The following is a 17,527-nucleotide window of genomic DNA, read 5'->3' as shown; positions in this document are numbered from 1 at the left end:
GCTCCTCGTATTTTTCACACCTTTTCGGGCGCTACGTATTTTTCAGACGTTTTCATGCTGCTCGTATATTTCAGACCTTTTTATATTCTTCATATTTTTCAGAGGTTTTCATGTACCTCGTATTTTTCTGACTTTTTCATGATCCTCGTATTTTTCACAGCTTTTCATGCTCCTCGTGTTTTTCACACCTTTTCATGCTCCGCGTGTTTTTCACACCTTTTCGTGCTCCTCCAATTTTTCACACCTTTTTGGGCTCTTCATATTTTTCAGACCTTTTCATGTTCCTCATATTTTTCAGACCTTTTCATGATCTTCACATTTTTCAGATCTTTTCATGCTCCTGTATTTCTCAGACTTTTTCATGCTCCTCGTATTTTTGAGACCTTTTCATGCTCCTTGTATTTTTCAAACTTTTTCTAGCTCCTCGTATTTTTCACACCTTTTCATGCTCCTCGTATTTTTCACACCTTTTCCTGCTCCTCGTATTTTTCACACCTTTTCAGGCTCTTCATATTTTTCACACCTTTTCATGCACCTCATATTTTTCAGAATTTTTTAAACTCCTCGTATTTTTCAAACCTCTCATGATCCTCGTATTTTTTCGTCCTATTCATGCTCCTGGTATTTTTCACACCTTTTCATGCTCCTGGTATTTTTTACACCTTTTCAATGTCCTCGTATTTTTCACACCTTTTCATGCTCCTCGTATTTTTCAGACCTCTTTATGCTCCTCCTATTTCTAGACCTTGTCATGCTACTCGAATTTTTCACACCTTTTCATGCTCCTCCTATTTTTCAGACCTTTTCGTGCTCTTCATATTTTTCACACATTTTCATTCTCTTCATATTTTTCACACCTTTTCATGCTCTTCATATTTTTCACACCTTTTCAGGCTCTTCATATTTTACATGCCTTTTCATGGTCCTCATATTTTTCAGGCCTTTTCATGCCAGTCGTATTTTTCAGACCTTTCCGTGCTGTTCATATTCTTCACACCTTTTCAGACTCTTCCTATTTTTCAGACCTTTTCATGCACCTCGTATTTTGCAGAACTTTTTATGCTCCTCGTATTTTTCATACCTTTTCATGCTCCTCGTATTTTTCACACCTTTTCAGGTTCTTCATATTTTTCAGACCTTTCATTCACCTCATATATTTGAGAACTTTTTATTCTCCTCGTATTTTCCACACCTTTTCATGCTCCTCATATTTTTCAGGCCTTTTCATGCTCCTCATATTTTTTCAGGCCTTTTCATGCTCCTCGTATTTTTCACATCTTTTCATACTCCTCGTATATTTCACACCTTTTCATGCTCCTCGTATTTTTCAGACCTTTTTATGCTCCTCCTATTTCTAGACCTTTTCTTGCTCCTCATATTTTTCACACCTTTTCATGCTCCTCGTATTTTTCAGACCTTTTTCTGCTCTTCATATTTTTCACACCTTTTCATGCTCTTCATATTTTTCACACCTTTTCATGCTCTTCATATTTTTCACACCTTATCAGGCTCTTCATATATTTCAGACCTTTTCATGCACCTCATGTTTTGCAGAACTTTTTATGCTCCTCATGTTTTTCATACCTTTTCATGCTCCTCTTATTTTCCACACCATTTCATGCTCCTCGTATTTTTCACACCTTTTCATGCTCCTCGTATTTTTCAGACCTTTTTATGCTCCTCCTTTTTCTAGACCTTTTCCTTCTCCTCGTATTTTTCACACCTTTTCATGCTCCTCGTATTTTTCAGACCTTTTTATATTCTTCATATTTTTCAGAGCTTTTCATGCTCCTCATATTTTTCAGACCTTTTGATGATCTTCACATTTTTCAGACCTTTTCATGCTCCTGTATTTCTCAGTCTTTTTCAGGCTCCTCGTATTTTTGAGACATTTTCATGCTCCTCCTATTTTCAAACTTTTTCTAGCTCCTCATATTTTTCACACCTTTTCATGTTCCTCGTATTTTTCACATCTTTTCATGCTTCTCATATTTTTCACACCTTTTCATGCTCCTCGTATTTTTCACACCTTTTCATGCTCCTCGTATTTTTCACACGCTTTCAGTCTCTTCATATTTTTCAGACCTTTTCATGCACCTAGTATTTTTCAGAACTTTTTAAGCTCCTCGTATTTTTCAAACCTCCCATGATCCTCGTATTTTTTTGGCCTTAACATGCTCCTCGTATTTTTCACACCTTTTCATTCTCCTCATATTTTTCACACCTTTTCATACTCCTCGTATTTCCCACACCTTTTCATGCTCCTCGTATTTTTCACACCTTTTTATGCTCCTCCTATTTTTAGACCTTTCTTTGCTCCTCGTATTTTTCACACCTTTTCATGCTCCTCGTATTTTTCAGACCTATTCGTACTCTTCATATTTTTCACATTTTTTCATGCTCTTTATATTTTTCACACCTTTTCATGCTCTTCATATTTTTCACACCTTTTTATGCTCCTCCTATTTTTAGACCTTTCTTTGCTCCTCGTATTTTTCACACCTTTTCATGCTCCTCGTATTTTTCAGACCTATTCGTACTCTTCATATTTTTCACATTTTTTCATGCTCTTTATATTTTTCACACCTTTTCATGCTCTTCATATTTTTCACACCTTTTCAGGCTCTTCATATTTTTCAGACCTTTCCATGCAGCTCGTATTTTGTAGAACTTTTTATGCTCCTCATGTTTTTCATACCTTTTCATGCTCCTCGCATTTTTCACACCTTTTCAGACTCTTCATATTTTTCACACCTTTTCGGACTCTTCATATTTTTCAGAACTTTTCATGCAACTCATATTTTTCAGAACTTTTTATGCTCCTCGTGTTTTTCAGACCTTTTCATGCTCCTCGTATTTTTCAGGCCTTTTCATGCTCCTCGTATTTTTCACACCTTTTCATGCACATCGTATTTTTCAGACCTTTTCATGCGCCTTATATTTTTCACACCTAGTCATGCTCCTCGTAGTCTTCATATCGTTTCATGCTCCTCGTATTTTTCACACTTTTTCGTGCTCCTCCTATTTTTCAGACCTTTTTATGCACCTCATATTTTTCAGAACTTTTTACGCTCCTCGTATTTCTCAGACATTTTCATGCTCCTCGTATTTTTCACACCGGTTCATTCTCCTCATATTTTTACACCTTTACATGCTCCTCGTATTTTTCACACCTTTTCGGGCGCTACGTATTTTTCAGACGTTTTCATGCTGCTAGTATATTTCAGACCTTTTTATATTCTTCATATTTTTCAGAGGTTTTCATGTACCTCGTATTTTTCTGACTTTTTCATGATCCTCGTATTTTTCACAGCTTTTCATGCTCCTCGTGTTTTTCACACCTTTTCATGCTCCGCGTGTTTTTCACACCTTTTCGTGCTCCTCCAATTTTTCACACCTTTTTGGGCTCTTCATATTTTTCAGACCTTTTCATGTTCCTCATATTTTTCAGACCTTTTCATGATCTTCACATTTTTCAGATCTTTTCATGCTCCTGTATTTCTCAGACTTTTTCATGCTCCTCGTATTTTTGAGACCTTTTCATGCTCCTTGTATTTTTCAAACTTTTTCTAGCTCCTCGTATTTTTCACACCTTTTCATGCTCCTCGTATTTTTCACATCTTTTCATGCTTCTCGTATTTTTCAGACCTTTTCATGCTCCTGTATTTCTCAGACTTTTTCATGCCCCTCCTATTTCTTAGACCTTTTCATGCTCCTCGTTTTTCCCAGACCTTTTCATGCTCCTCGTATTTTTCACACCTTTTCATGCTCCTCCTATTTTTCACACCTTTTCCTGCTCCTCGTATTTTTCACACCTTTTCAGGCTCTTCATATTTTTCACACCTTTTCATGCACCTCATATTTTTCAGAATTTTTTAAACTCCTCGTATTTTTCAAACCTCTCATGATCCTCGTATTTTTTCGTCCTATTCATGCTCCTGGTATTTTTCACACCTTTTCATGCTCCTGGTATTTTTTACACCTTTTCAATGTCCTCGTATTTTTCACACCTTTTCATGCTCCTCGTATTTTTCAGACCTTTTTATGCTCCTCCTATTTCTAGACCTTGTCATGCTACTCGAATTTTTCACACCTTTTCATGCTCCTCCTATTTTTCAGACCTTTTCGTGCTCTTCATATTTTTCACACATTTTCATTCTCTTCATATTTTTCACACCTTTTCATGCTCTTCATATTTTTCACACCTTTTCAGGCTCTTCATATTTTACATGCCTTTTCATGGTCCTCATATTTTTCAGGCCTTTTCATGCCAGTCGTATTTTTCAGACCTTTCCGTGCTGTTCATATTCTTCACACCGTTTCAGACTCTTCCTATTTTTCAGACCTTTTCATGCACCTCGTATTTTGCAGAACTTTTTATGCTCCTCGTATTTTTCATACCTTTTCATGCTCCTCGTATTTTTCACACCTTTTCAGGCTCTTCATATTTTTCAGACCTTTCATTCACCTCATATATTTGAGAACTTTTTATGCTCCTCGTATTTTCCACACCTTTTCATGCTCCTCATATTTTTCAGGCCTTTTCATGCTCCTCATATTTTTTCAGGCCTTTTCATGCTCCTCGTATTTTTCACATCTTTTCATACTCCTCGTATATTTCACACCTTTTCATGCTCCTCGTATTTTTCAGACCTTTTTATGCTCCTCCTATTTCTAGCCCTTTTCTTGCTCCTCATATTTTTCACACCTTTTCATGCTCCTCGTATTTTTCAGACCTTTTTCTGCTCTTCATATTTTTCACACCTTTTCATGCTCTTCATATTTTTCACACCTTTTCATGCTCTTCATATTTTTCACACCTTATCAGGCTCTTCATATATTTCAGACCTTTTCATGCACCTCATGTTTTGCAGAACTTTTTATGCTCCTCATGTTTTTCATACCTTTTCATGCTCCTCTTATTTTCCACACCATTTCATGCTCCTCGTATTTTTCACACCTTTTCATGCTCCTCGTATTTTTCAGACCTTTTTATGCTCCTCCTTTTTCTAGACCTTTTCCTTCTCCTCGTATTTTTCACACCTTTTCATGCTCCTCGTATTTTTCAGACCTTTTTATATTCTTCATATTTTTCAGAGCTTTTCATGCTCCTCATATTTTTCAGACCTTTTCATGATCTTCACATTTTTCAGACCTTTTCATGCTCCTGTATTTCTCAGTCTTTTTCAGGCTCCTCGTATTTTTGAGACATTTTCATGCTCCTCCTATTTTCAAACTTTTTCTAGCTCCTCGTATTTTTCACACCTTTTCATGTTCCTCGTATTTTTCACATCTTTTCATGCTTCTCATATTTTTCACACCTTTTCATGCTCCTCGTATTTTTCACACCTTTTCATGCTCCTCGTATTTTTCACACGCTTTCAGTCTCTTCATATTTTTCAGACCTTTTCATGCACCTAGTATTTTTCAGAACTTTTTAAGCTCCTCGTATTTTTCAAACCTCCCATGATCCTCGTATTTTTTCGGCCTTAACATGTTCCTCGTATTTTTCACACCTTTTCATTCTCCTCATATTTTTCACACCTTTTCATACTCCTCGTATTTCCCACACCTTTTCATGCTCCTCGTATTTTTCACACCTTTTTATGCTCCTCCTATTTTTAGACCTTTCTTTGCTCCTCGTATTTTTCACACCTTTTCATGCTCCTCGTATTTTTCAGACCTATTCGTACTCTTCATATTTTTCACATTTTTTCATGCTCTTTATATTTTTCACACCTTTTCATGCTCTTCATATTTTTCACACCTTTTCAGGCTCTTCATATTTTTCAGACCTTTCCATGCAGCTCGTATTTTGTAGAACTTTTTATGCTCCTCATGTTTTTCATACCTTTTCATGCTCCTCGTATTTTTCACACCTTTTCATGCTCCTCGTATTTTTCAGACCTTTTTATATTCTTCATATTTTTCAGGCCTTTTCATGCTCCTCGTATTTTTCACACCTTTTCATGCTCCTCGCATTTTCACACCTTTTCATGCTCCCCGTATTTTTCAGACCTATTCATGCTACTCCTAATTTTCACACCTTTTCATTTTCCTCGTATTTTTCACACCTTTTCATGCTCCTCATATTTTTCAGGCCTTTTCATGCTCCTCATATATTTCAGGCCTTTCATACTCCTCGTATTTCTCACACCATTTCAGGCTCTTCATATTTTTCAGACCTTTTCATGTACCTCATATTTCTCAGAACTATTTTTGCTCCTCGTATTTTTTAGATCTTTTCATGCTCCTCCTATTTTTCACACCTTTTTGGGCTCTTCGTATTTTTCGCACCTTTTCATGCTCCTCGTATTTTTCTGATTTTTCATGATCCTCGTATTTCTCAGACCTTTTCATGCTCCTCATATTTCTCAGAGCTTTTCATGCGCCTCCTATTTTTCACAGCTTTTCATGCTCCTCGTGTTTTTCGCACCTTCATGCTCCGCGTGTTTTTCACCTTTTCTTGCTCCTGCTATTTTTCACACCTTTTTGGGCTCTTCGTATTTTTCAGAGCTTTTCATGTTCCTCGTATTTTTCAGACCTTTTCATGCTCTTCATGTTTTTCAGACCTTTTCATGCTCCTGTATTTCTCAGACTTTTTCATGCCCCTCCTATTTCTTAGACCTTTTCATGCTCCTCGTTTTTCCCAGACCTTTTCATGCTCCTCATATTTTTCACACCTTTTCATGCTCCTCGCACTTTTCACACCTTTTCAGACTCTTCATATTTTTCACACCTTTTCGGACTCTTCATATTTTTCAGAACTTTTCATGCAACTCATATTTTTCAGAACTTTTTATGCTCCTCGTGTTTTTCAGACCTTTTCATGCTCCTCGTATTTTTCAGGCCTTTTCATGCTCCTCGTATTTTTCACACCTTTTCATGCACATCGTATTTTTCAGACCTTTTCATGCGCCTTATATTTTTCACACCTAGTCATGCTCCTCGTAGTCTTCATATCGTTTCATGCTCCTCGTATTTTTCACACTTTTTCGTGCTCCTCCTATTTTTCAGACCTTTTTATGCACCTCATATTTTTCAGAACTTTTTACGCTCCTCGTATTTCTCAGACATTTTCATGCTCCTCGTATTTTTCACACCGGTTCATTCTCCTCATATTTTTACACCTTTACATGCTCCTCGTATTTTTCACACCTTTTCGGGCGCTACGTATTTTTCAGACGTTTTCATGCTGCTCGTATATTTCAGACCTTTTTATATTCTTCATATTTTTCAGAGGTTTTCATGTACCTCGTATTTTTCTGACTTTTTCATGATCCTCGTATTTTTCACAGCTTTTCATGCTCCTCGTGTTTTTCACACCTTTTCATGCTCCGCGTGTTTTTCACACCTTTTCGTGCTCCTCCAATTTTTCACACCTTTTTGGGCTCTTCATATTTTTCAGACCTTTTCATGTTCCTCATATTTTTCAGACCTTTTCATGATCTTCACATTTTTCAGATCTTTTCATGCTCCTGTATTTCTCAGACTTTTTCATGCTCCTCGTATTTTTGAGACCTTTTCATGCTCCTTGTATTTTTCAAACTTTTTCTAGCTCCTCGTATTTTTCACACCTTTTCATGCTCCTCGTATTTTTCACATCTTTTCATGCTTCTCGTATTTTTCAGACCTTTTCATGCTCCTGTATTTCTCAGACTTTTTCATGCCCCTCCTATTTCTTAGACCTTTTCATGCTCCTCGTTTTTCCCAGACCTTTTCATGCTCCTCGTATTTTTCACACCTTTTCATGCTCCTCGTATTTTTCACACCTTTTCCTGCTCCTCGTATTTTTCACACCTTTTCAGGCTCTTCATATTTTTCACACCTTTTCATGCACCTCATATTTTTCAGAATTTTTTAAACTCCTCGTATTTTTCAAACCTCTCATGATCCTCGTATTTTTTCGTCCTATTCATGCTCCTGGTATTTTTCACACCTTTTCATGCTCCTGGTATTTTTTACACCTTTTCAATGTCCTCGTATTTTTCACACCTTTTCATGCTCCTCGTATTTTTCAGACCTCTTTATGCTCCTCCTATTTCTAGACCTTGTCATGCTACTCGAATTTTTCACACCTTTTCATGCTCCTCCTATTTTTCAGACCTTTTCGTGCTCTTCATATTTTTCACACATTTTCATTCTCTTCATATTTTTCACACCTTTTCATGCTCTTCATATTTTTCACACCTTTTCAGGCTCTTCATATTTTACATGCCTTTTCATGGTCCTCATATTTTTCAGGCCTTTTCATGCCAGTCGTATTTTTCAGACCTTTCCGTGCTGTTCATATTCTTCACACCGTTTCAGACTCTTCCTATTTTTCAGACCTTTTCATGCACCTCGTATTTTGCAGAACTTTTTATGCTCCTCGTATTTTTCATACCTTTTCATGCTCCTCGTATTTTTCACACCTTTTCAGGTTCTTCATATTTTTCAGACCTTTCATTCACCTCATATATTTGAGAACTTTTTATGCTCCTCGTATTTTCCACACCTTTTCATGCTCCTCATATTTTTCAGGCCTTTTCATGCTCCTCATATTTTTTCAGGCCTTTTCATGCTCCTCGTATTTTTCACATCTTTTCATACTCCTCGTATATTTCACACCTTTTCATGCTCCTCGTATTTTTCAGACCTTTTTATGCTCCTCCTATTTCTAGACCTTTTCATGCTCCTCATATTTTTCACACCTTTTCATGCTCCTCGTATTTTTCAGACCTTTTTATGCTCTTCATATTTTTCACACCTTTTCATGCTCTTCATATTTTTCACACCTTTTCATGCTCTTCATATTTTTCACACCTTATCAGGCTCTTCATATATTTCAGACCTTTTCATGCACCTCATGTTTTGCAGAACTTTTTATGCTCCTCATGTTTTTCATACCTTTTCATGCTCCTCTTATTTTCCACACCATTTCATGCTCCTCGTATTTTTCACACCTTTTCATGCTCCTCGTATTTTTCAGACCTTTTTATGCTCCTCCTTTTTCTAGACCTTTTCCTTCTCCTCGTATTTTTCACACCTTTTCATGCTCCTCGTATTTTTCACACCTTTTTATATTCTTCATATTTTTCAGAGCTTTTCATGCTCCTCATATTTTTCAGACCTTTTCATGATCTTCACATTTTTCAGACCTTTTCATGCTCCTGTATTTCTCAGTCTTTTTCAGGCTCCTCGTATTTTTGAGACATTTTCATGCTCCTCCTATTTTCAAACTTTTTCTAGCTCCTCGTATTTTTCACACCTTTTCATGTTCCTCGTATTTTTCACATCTTTTCATGCTTCTCATATTTTTCACACCTTTTCATGCTCCTCGTATTTTTCACACGCTTTCAGTCTCTTCATATTTTTCAGACCTTTTCATGCACCTAGTATTTTTCAGAACTTTTTAAGCTCCTCGTATTTTTCAAACCTCCCATGATCCTCGTATTTTTTTGGCCTTAACATGCTCCTCGTATTTTTCACACCTTTTCATTCTCCTCATATTTTTCACACCTTTTCATACTCCTCGTATTTCCCACACCTTTTCATGCTCCTCGTATTTTTCACACCTTTTTATGCTCCTCCTATTTTTAGACCTTTCTTTGCTCCTCGTATTTTTCACACCTTTTCATGCTCCTCGTATTTTTCAGACCTATTCGTACTCTTCATATTTTTCACATTTTTTCATGCTCTTTATATTTTTCACACCTTTTCATGCTCTTCATATTTTTCACACCTTTTCAGGCTCTTCATATTTTTCAGACCTTTCCATGCAGCTCGTATTTTGTAGAACTTTTTATGCTCCTCATGTTTTTCATACCTTTTCATGCTCCTCGCATTTTTCACACCTTTTCAGACTCTTCATATTTTTCACACCTTTTCGGACTCTTCATATTTTTCAGAACTTTTCATGCAACTCATATTTTTCAGAACTTTTTATGCTCCTCGTGTTTTTCAGACCTTTTCATGCTCCTCGTATTTTTCAGGCCTTTTCATGCTCCTCGTATTTTTCACACCTTTTCATGCACATCGTATTTTTCAGACCTTTTCATGCGCCTTATATTTTTCACACCTAGTCATGCTCCTCGTAGTCTTCATATCGTTTCATGCTCCTCGTATTTTTCACACTTTTTCGTGCTCCTCCTATTTTTCAGACCTTTTTATGCACCTCATATTTTTCAGAACTTTTTACGCTCCTCGTATTTCTCAGACATTTTCATGCTCCTCGTATTTTTCACACCGGTTCATTCTCCTCATATTTTTACACCTTTACATGCTCCTCGTATTTTTCACACCTTTTCGGGCGCTACGTATTTTTCAGACGTTTTCATGCTGCTCGTATATTTCAGACCTTTTTATATTCTTCATATTTTTCAGAGGTTTTCATGTACCTCGTATTTTTCTGACTTTTTCATGATCCTCGTATTTTTCACAGCTTTTCATGCTCCTCGTGTTTTTCACACCTTTTCATGCTCCGCGTGTTTTTCACACCTTTTCGTGCTCCTCCAATTTTTCACACCTTTTTGGGCTCTTCATATTTTTCAGACCTTTTCATGTTCCTCATATTTTTCAGACCTTTTCATGATCTTCACATTTTTCAGATCTTTTCATGCTCCTGTATTTCTCAGACTTTTTCATGCTCCTCGTATTTTTGAGACCTTTTCATGCTCCTTGTATTTTTCAAACTTTTTCTAGCTCCTCGTATTTTTCACACCTTTTCATGCTCCTCGTATTTTTCACATCTTTTCATGCTTCTCGTATTTTTCAGACCTTTTCATGCTCCTGTATTTCTCAGACTTTTTCATGCCCCTCCTATTTCTTAGACCTTTTCATGCTCCTCGTTTTTCCCAGACCTTTTCATGCTCCTCGTATTTTTCACACCTTTTCATGCTCCTCGTATTTTTCACACCTTTTCCTGCTCCTCGTATTTTTCACACCTTTTCAGGCTCTTCATATTTTTCACACCTTTTCATGCACCTCATATTTTTCAGAATTTTTTAAACTCCTCGTATTTTTCAAACCTCTCATGATCCTCGTATTTTTTCGTCCTATTCATGCTCCTGGTATTTTTCACACCTTTTCATGCTCCTGGTATTTTTTACACCTTTTCAATGTCCTCGTATTTTTCACACCTTTTCATGCTCCTCGTATTTTTCAGACCTCTTTATGCTCCTCCTATTTCTAGACCTTGTCATGCTACTCGAATTTTTCACACCTTTTCATGCTCCTCCTATTTTTCAGACCTTTTCGTGCTCTTCATATTTTTCACACATTTTCATTCTCTTCATATTTTTCACACCTTTTCATGCTCTTCATATTTTTCACACCTTTTCAGGCTCTTCATATTTTACATGCCTTTTCATGGTCCTCATATTTTTCAGGCCTTTTCATGCCAGTCGTATTTTTCAGACCTTTCCGTGCTGTTCATATTCTTCACACCGTTTCAGACTCTTCCTATTTTTCAGACCTTTTCATGCACCTCGTATTTTGCAGAACTTTTTATGCTCCTCGTATTTTTCATACCTTTTCATGCTCCTCGTATTTTTCACACCTTTTCAGGTTCTTCATATTTTTCAGACCTTTCATTCACCTCATATATTTGAGAACTTTTTATGCTCCTCGTATTTTCCACACCTTTTCATGCTCCTCATATTTTTCAGGCCTTTTCATGCTCCTCATATTTTTTCAGGCCTTTTCATGCTCCTCGTATTTTTCACATCTTTTCATACTCCTCGTATATTTCACACCTTTTCATGCTCCTCGTATTTTTCAGACCTTTTTATGCTCCTCCTATTTCTAGACCTTTTCATGCTCCTCATATTTTTCACACCTTTTCATGCTCCTCGTATTTTTCAGACCTTTTTCTGCTCTTCATATTTTTCACACCTTTTCATGCTCTTCATATTTTTCACACCTTTTCATGCTCTTCATATTTTTCACACCTTATCAGGCTCTTCATATATTTCAGACCTTTTCATGCACCTCATGTTTTGCAGAACTTTTTATGCTCCTCATGTTTTTCATACCTTTTCATGCTCCTCTTATTTTCCACACCATTTCATGCTCCTCGTATTTTTCACACCTTTTCATGCTCCTCGTATTTTTCAGACCTTTTTATGCTCCTCCTTTTTCTAGACCTTTTCCTTCTCCTCGTATTTTTCACACCTTTTCATGCTCCTCGTATTTTTCAGACCTTTTTATATTCTTCATATTTTTCAGAGCTTTTCATGCTCCTCATATTTTTCAGACCTTTTCATGATCTTCACATTTTTCAGACCTTTTCATGCTCCTGTATTTCTCAGTCTTTTTCAGGCTCCTCGTATTTTTGAGACATTTTCATGCTCCTCCTATTTTCAAACTTTTTCTAGCTCCTCGTATTTTTCACACCTTTTCATGTTCCTCGTATTTTTCACATCTTTTCATGCTTCTCATATTTTTCACACCTTTTCATGCTCCTCGTATTTTTCACACCTTTTCATGCTCCTCGTATTTTTCACACGCTTTCAGTCTCTTCATATTTTTCAGACCTTTTCATGCACCTAGTATTTTTCAGAACTTTTTAAGCTCCTCGTATTTTTCAAACCTCCCATGATCCTCGTATTTTTTTGGCCTTAACATGCTCCTCGTATTTTTCACACCTTTTCATTCTCCTCATATTTTTCACACCTTTTCATACTCCTCGTATTTCCCACACCTTTTCATGCTCCTCGTATTTTTCACACCTTTTTATGCTCCTCCTATTTTTAGACCTTTCTTTGCTCCTCGTATTTTTCACACCTTTTCATGCTCCTCGTATTTTTCAGACCTATTCGTACTCTTCATATTTTTCACATTTTTTCATGCTCTTTATATTTTTCACACCTTTTCATGCTCTTCATATTTTTCACACCTTTTCAGGCTCTTCATATTTTTCAGACCTTTCCATGCAGCTCGTATTTTGTAGAACTTTTTATGCTCCTCATGTTTTTCATACCTTTTCATGCTCCTCGCATTTTTCACACCTTTTCAGACTCTTCATATTTTTCACACCTTTTCGGACTCTTCATATTTTTCAGAACTTTTCATGCAACTCATATTTTTCAGAACTTTTTATGCTCCTCGTGTTTTTCAGACCTTTTCATGCTCCTCGTATTTTTCAGGCCTTTTCATGCTCCTCGTATTTTTCACACCTTTTCATGCACATCGTATTTTTCAGACCTTTTCATGCGCCTTATATTTTTCACACCTAGTCATGCTCCTCGTAGTCTTCATATCGTTTCATGCTCCTCGTATTTTTCACACTTTTTCGTGCTCCTCCTATTTTTCAGACCTTTTTATGCACCTCATATTTTTCAGAACTTTTTACGCTCCTCGTATTTCTCAGACATTTTCATGCTCCTCGTATTTTTCACACCGGTTCATTCTCCTCATATTTTTACACCTTTACATGCTCCTCGTATTTTTCACACCTTTTCGGGCGCTACGTATTTTTCAGACGTTTTCATGCTGCTCGTATATTTCAGACCTTTTTATATTCTTCATATTTTTCAGAGGTTTTCATGTACCTCGTATTTTTCTGACTTTTTCATGATCCTCGTATTTTTCACAGCTTTTCATGCTCCTCGTGTTTTTCACACCTTTTCATGCTCCGCGTGTTTTTCACACCTTTTCGTGCTCCTCCAATTTTTCACACCTTTTTGGGCTCTTCATATTTTTCAGACCTTTTCATGTTCCTCATATTTTTCAGACCTTTTCATGATCTTCACATTTTTCAGATCTTTTCATGCTCCTGTATTTCTCAGACTTTTTCATGCTCCTCGTATTTTTGAGACCTTTTCATGCTCCTTGTATTTTTCAAACTTTTTCTAGCTCCTCGTATTTTTCACACCTTTTCATGCTCCTCGTATTTTTCACATCTTTTCATGCTTCTCGTATTTTTCAGACCTTTCCATGCTCCTGTATTTCTCAGACTTTTTCATGCCCCTCCTATTTCTTAGACCTTTTCATGCTCCTCGTTTTTCCCAGACCTTTTCATGCTCCTCGTATTTTTCACACCTTTTCATGCTCCTCGTATTTTTCAGACCTTTTCCTGCTCCTCGTATTTTTCACACCTTTTCAGGCTCTTCATATTTTTCACACCTTTTCATGCACCTCATATTTTTCAGAATTTTTTAAACTCCTCGTATTTTTCAAACCTCTCATGATCCTCGTATTTTTTCGTCCTATTCATGCTCCTGGTATTTTTCACACCTTTTCATGCTCCTGGTATTTTTTACACCTTTTCAATGTCCTCGTATTTTTCACACCTTTTCATGCTCCTCGTATTTTTCAGACCTCTTTATGCTCCTCCTATTTCTAGACCTTGTCATGCTACTCGAATTTTTCACACCTTTTCATGCTCCTCCTATTTTTCAGACCTTTTCGTGCTCTTCATATTTTTCACACATTTTCATTCTCTTCATATTTTTCACACCTTTTCATGCTCTTCATATTTTTCACACCTTTTCAGGCTCTTCATATTTTACATGCCTTTTCATGGTCCTCATATTTTTCAGGCCTTTTCATGCCAGTCGTATTTTTCAGACCTTTCCGTGCTGTTCATATTCTTCACACCTTTTCAGACTCTTCCTATTTTTCAGACCTTTTCATGCACCTCGTATTTTGCAGAACTTTTTATGCTCCTCGTATTTTTCATACCTTTTCATGCTCCTCGTATTTTTCACACCTTTTCAGGCTCTTCATATTTTTCAGACCTTTCATTCACCTCATATATTTGAGAACTTTTTATGTTCCTCGTATTTTCCACACCTTTTCATGCTCCTCATATTTTTCAGGCCTTTTCATGCTCCTCATATTTTTTCAGGCCTTTTCATGCTCCTCGTATTTTTCACATCTTTTCATACTCCTCGTATATTTCACACCTTTTCATGCTCCTCGTATTTTTCAGACCTTTTTATGCTCCTCCTATTTCTAGCCCTTTTCTTGCTCCTCATATTTTTCACACCTTTTCATGCTCCTCGTATTTTTCAGACCTTTTTCTGCTCTTCATATTTTTCACACCTTTTCATGCTCTTCATATTTTTCACACCTTTTCATGCTCTTCATATTTTTCACACCTTATCAGGCTCTTCATATATTTCAGACCTTTTCATGCACCTCATGTTTTGCAGAACTTTTTATGCTCCTCATGTTTTTCATACCTTTTCATGCTCCTCTTATTTTCCACACCATTTCATGCTCCTCGTATTTTTCACACCTTTTCATGCTCCTCGTATTTTTCAGACCTTTTTATGCTCCTCCTTTTTCTAGACCTTTTCCTTCTCCTCGTATTTTTCACACCTTTTCATGCTCCTCGTATTTTTCAGACCTTTTTATATTCTTCATATTTTTCAGAGCTTTTCATGCTCCTCATATTTTTCAGACCTTTTCATGATCTTCACATTTTTCAGACCTTTTCATGCTCCTGTATTTCTCAGTCTTTTTCAGGCTCCTCGTATTTTTGAGACATTTTCATGCTCCTCCTATTTTCAAACTTTTTCTAGCTCCTCGTATTTTTCACACCTTTTCATGTTCCTCGTATTTTTCACATCTTTTCATGCTTCTCATATTTTTCACACCTTTTCATGCTCCTCATATTTTTCACACCTTTTCATGCTCCTCGTATTTTTCACACGCTTTCAGTCTCTTCATATTTTTCAGACCTTTTCATGCACCTAGTATTTTTCAGAACTTTTTAAGCTCCTCGTATTTTTCAAACCTCCCATGATCCTCGTATTTTTTCGGCCTTAACATGTTCCTCGTATTTTTCACACCTTTTCATTCTCCTCATATTTTTCACACCTTTTCATACTCCTCGTATTTCCCACACCTTTTCATGCTCCTCGTATTTTTCACACCTTTTTATGCTCCTCCTATTTTTAGACCTTTCTTTGCTCCTCGTATTTTTCACACCTTTTCATGCTCCTCGTATTTTTCAGACCTATTCGTACTCTTCATATTTTTCACATTTTTTCATGCTCTTTATATTTTTCACACCTTTTCATGCTCTTCATATTTTTCACACCTTTTCAGGCTCTTCATATTTTTCAGACCTTTCCATGCAGCTCGTATTTTGTAGAACTTTTTATGCTCCTCATGTTTTTCATACCTTTTCATGCTCCTCGTATTTTTCACACCTTTTCATGCTCCTCGTATTTTTCAGACCTTTTTATATTCTTCATATTTTTCAGGCCTTTTCATGCTCCTCGTATTTTTCACACCTTTTCATGCTCCTCGCATTTTCACACCTTTTCATGCTCCCCGTATTTTTCAGACCTATTCATGCTACTCCTAATTTTCACACCTTTTCATTTTCCTCGTATTTTTCACACCTTTTCATGCTCCTCATATTTTTCAGGCCTTTTCATGCTCCTCATATATTTCAGGCCTTTCATACTCCTCGTATTTCTCACACCATTTCAGGCTCTTCATATTTTTCAGACCTTTTCATGTACCTCATATTTCTCAGAACTATTTTTGCTCCTCGTATTTTTTAGATCTTTTCATGCTCCTCCTATTTTTCACACCTTTTTGGGCTCTTCGTATTTTTCGCACCTTTTCATGCTCCTCGTATTTTTCTGATTTTTCATGATCCTCGTATTTCTCAGACCTTTTCATGCTCCTCATATTTCTCAGAGCTTTTCATGCGCCTCCTATTTTTCACAGCTTTTCATGCTCCTCGTGTTTTTCGCACCTTCATGCTCCGCGTGTTTTTCACCTTTTCTTGCTCCTGCTATTTTTCACACCTTTTTGGGCTCTTCGTATTTTTCAGAGCTTTTCATGTTCCTCGTATTTTTCAGACCTTTTCATGCTCTTCATGTTTTTCAGACCTTTTCATGCTCCTGTATTTCTCAGACTTTTTCATGCCCCTCCTATTTCTTAGACCTTTTCATGCTCCTCGTTTTTCCCAGACCTTTTCATGCTCCTCATATTTTTCACACCTTTTCATGCTCCTCGCACTTTTCACACCTTTTCAGACTCTTCATATTTTTCACACCTTTTCGGACTCTTCATATTTTTCAGAACTTTTCATGCAACTCATATTTTTCAGAACTTTTTATGCTCCTCGTGTTTTTCAGACCTTTTCATGCTCCTCGTATTTTTCAGGCCTTTTCATGCTCCTCGTATTTTTCACACCTTTTCATGCACATCGTATTTTTCAGACCTTTTCATGCGCCTTATATTTTTCACACCTAGTCATGCTCCTCGTAGTCTTCATATCGTTTCATGCTCCTCGTATTTTTCACACTTTTTCGTGCTCCTCCTATTTTTCAGACCTTTTTATGCACCTCATATTTTTCAGAACTTTTTACGCTCCTCGTATTTCTCAGACATTTTCATGCTCCTCGTATTTTTCACACCGGTTCATTCTCCTCATATTTTTACACCTTTACATGCTCCTCGTATTTTTCACACCTTTTCGGGCGCTACGTATTTTTCAGACGTTTTCATGCTGCTCGTATATTTCAGACCTTTTTATATTCTTCATATTTTTCAGAGGTTTTCATGTACCTCGTATTTT

This window comes from Cervus elaphus, chromosome X (assembly GCF_910594005.1).
Source record: "Cervus elaphus chromosome X, mCerEla1.1, whole genome shotgun sequence".
NCBI classification, from domain to species: domain Eukaryota; kingdom Metazoa; phylum Chordata; class Mammalia; order Artiodactyla; family Cervidae; genus Cervus; species Cervus elaphus.
Note: the sequence above shows the minus strand (reverse complement) of the source record.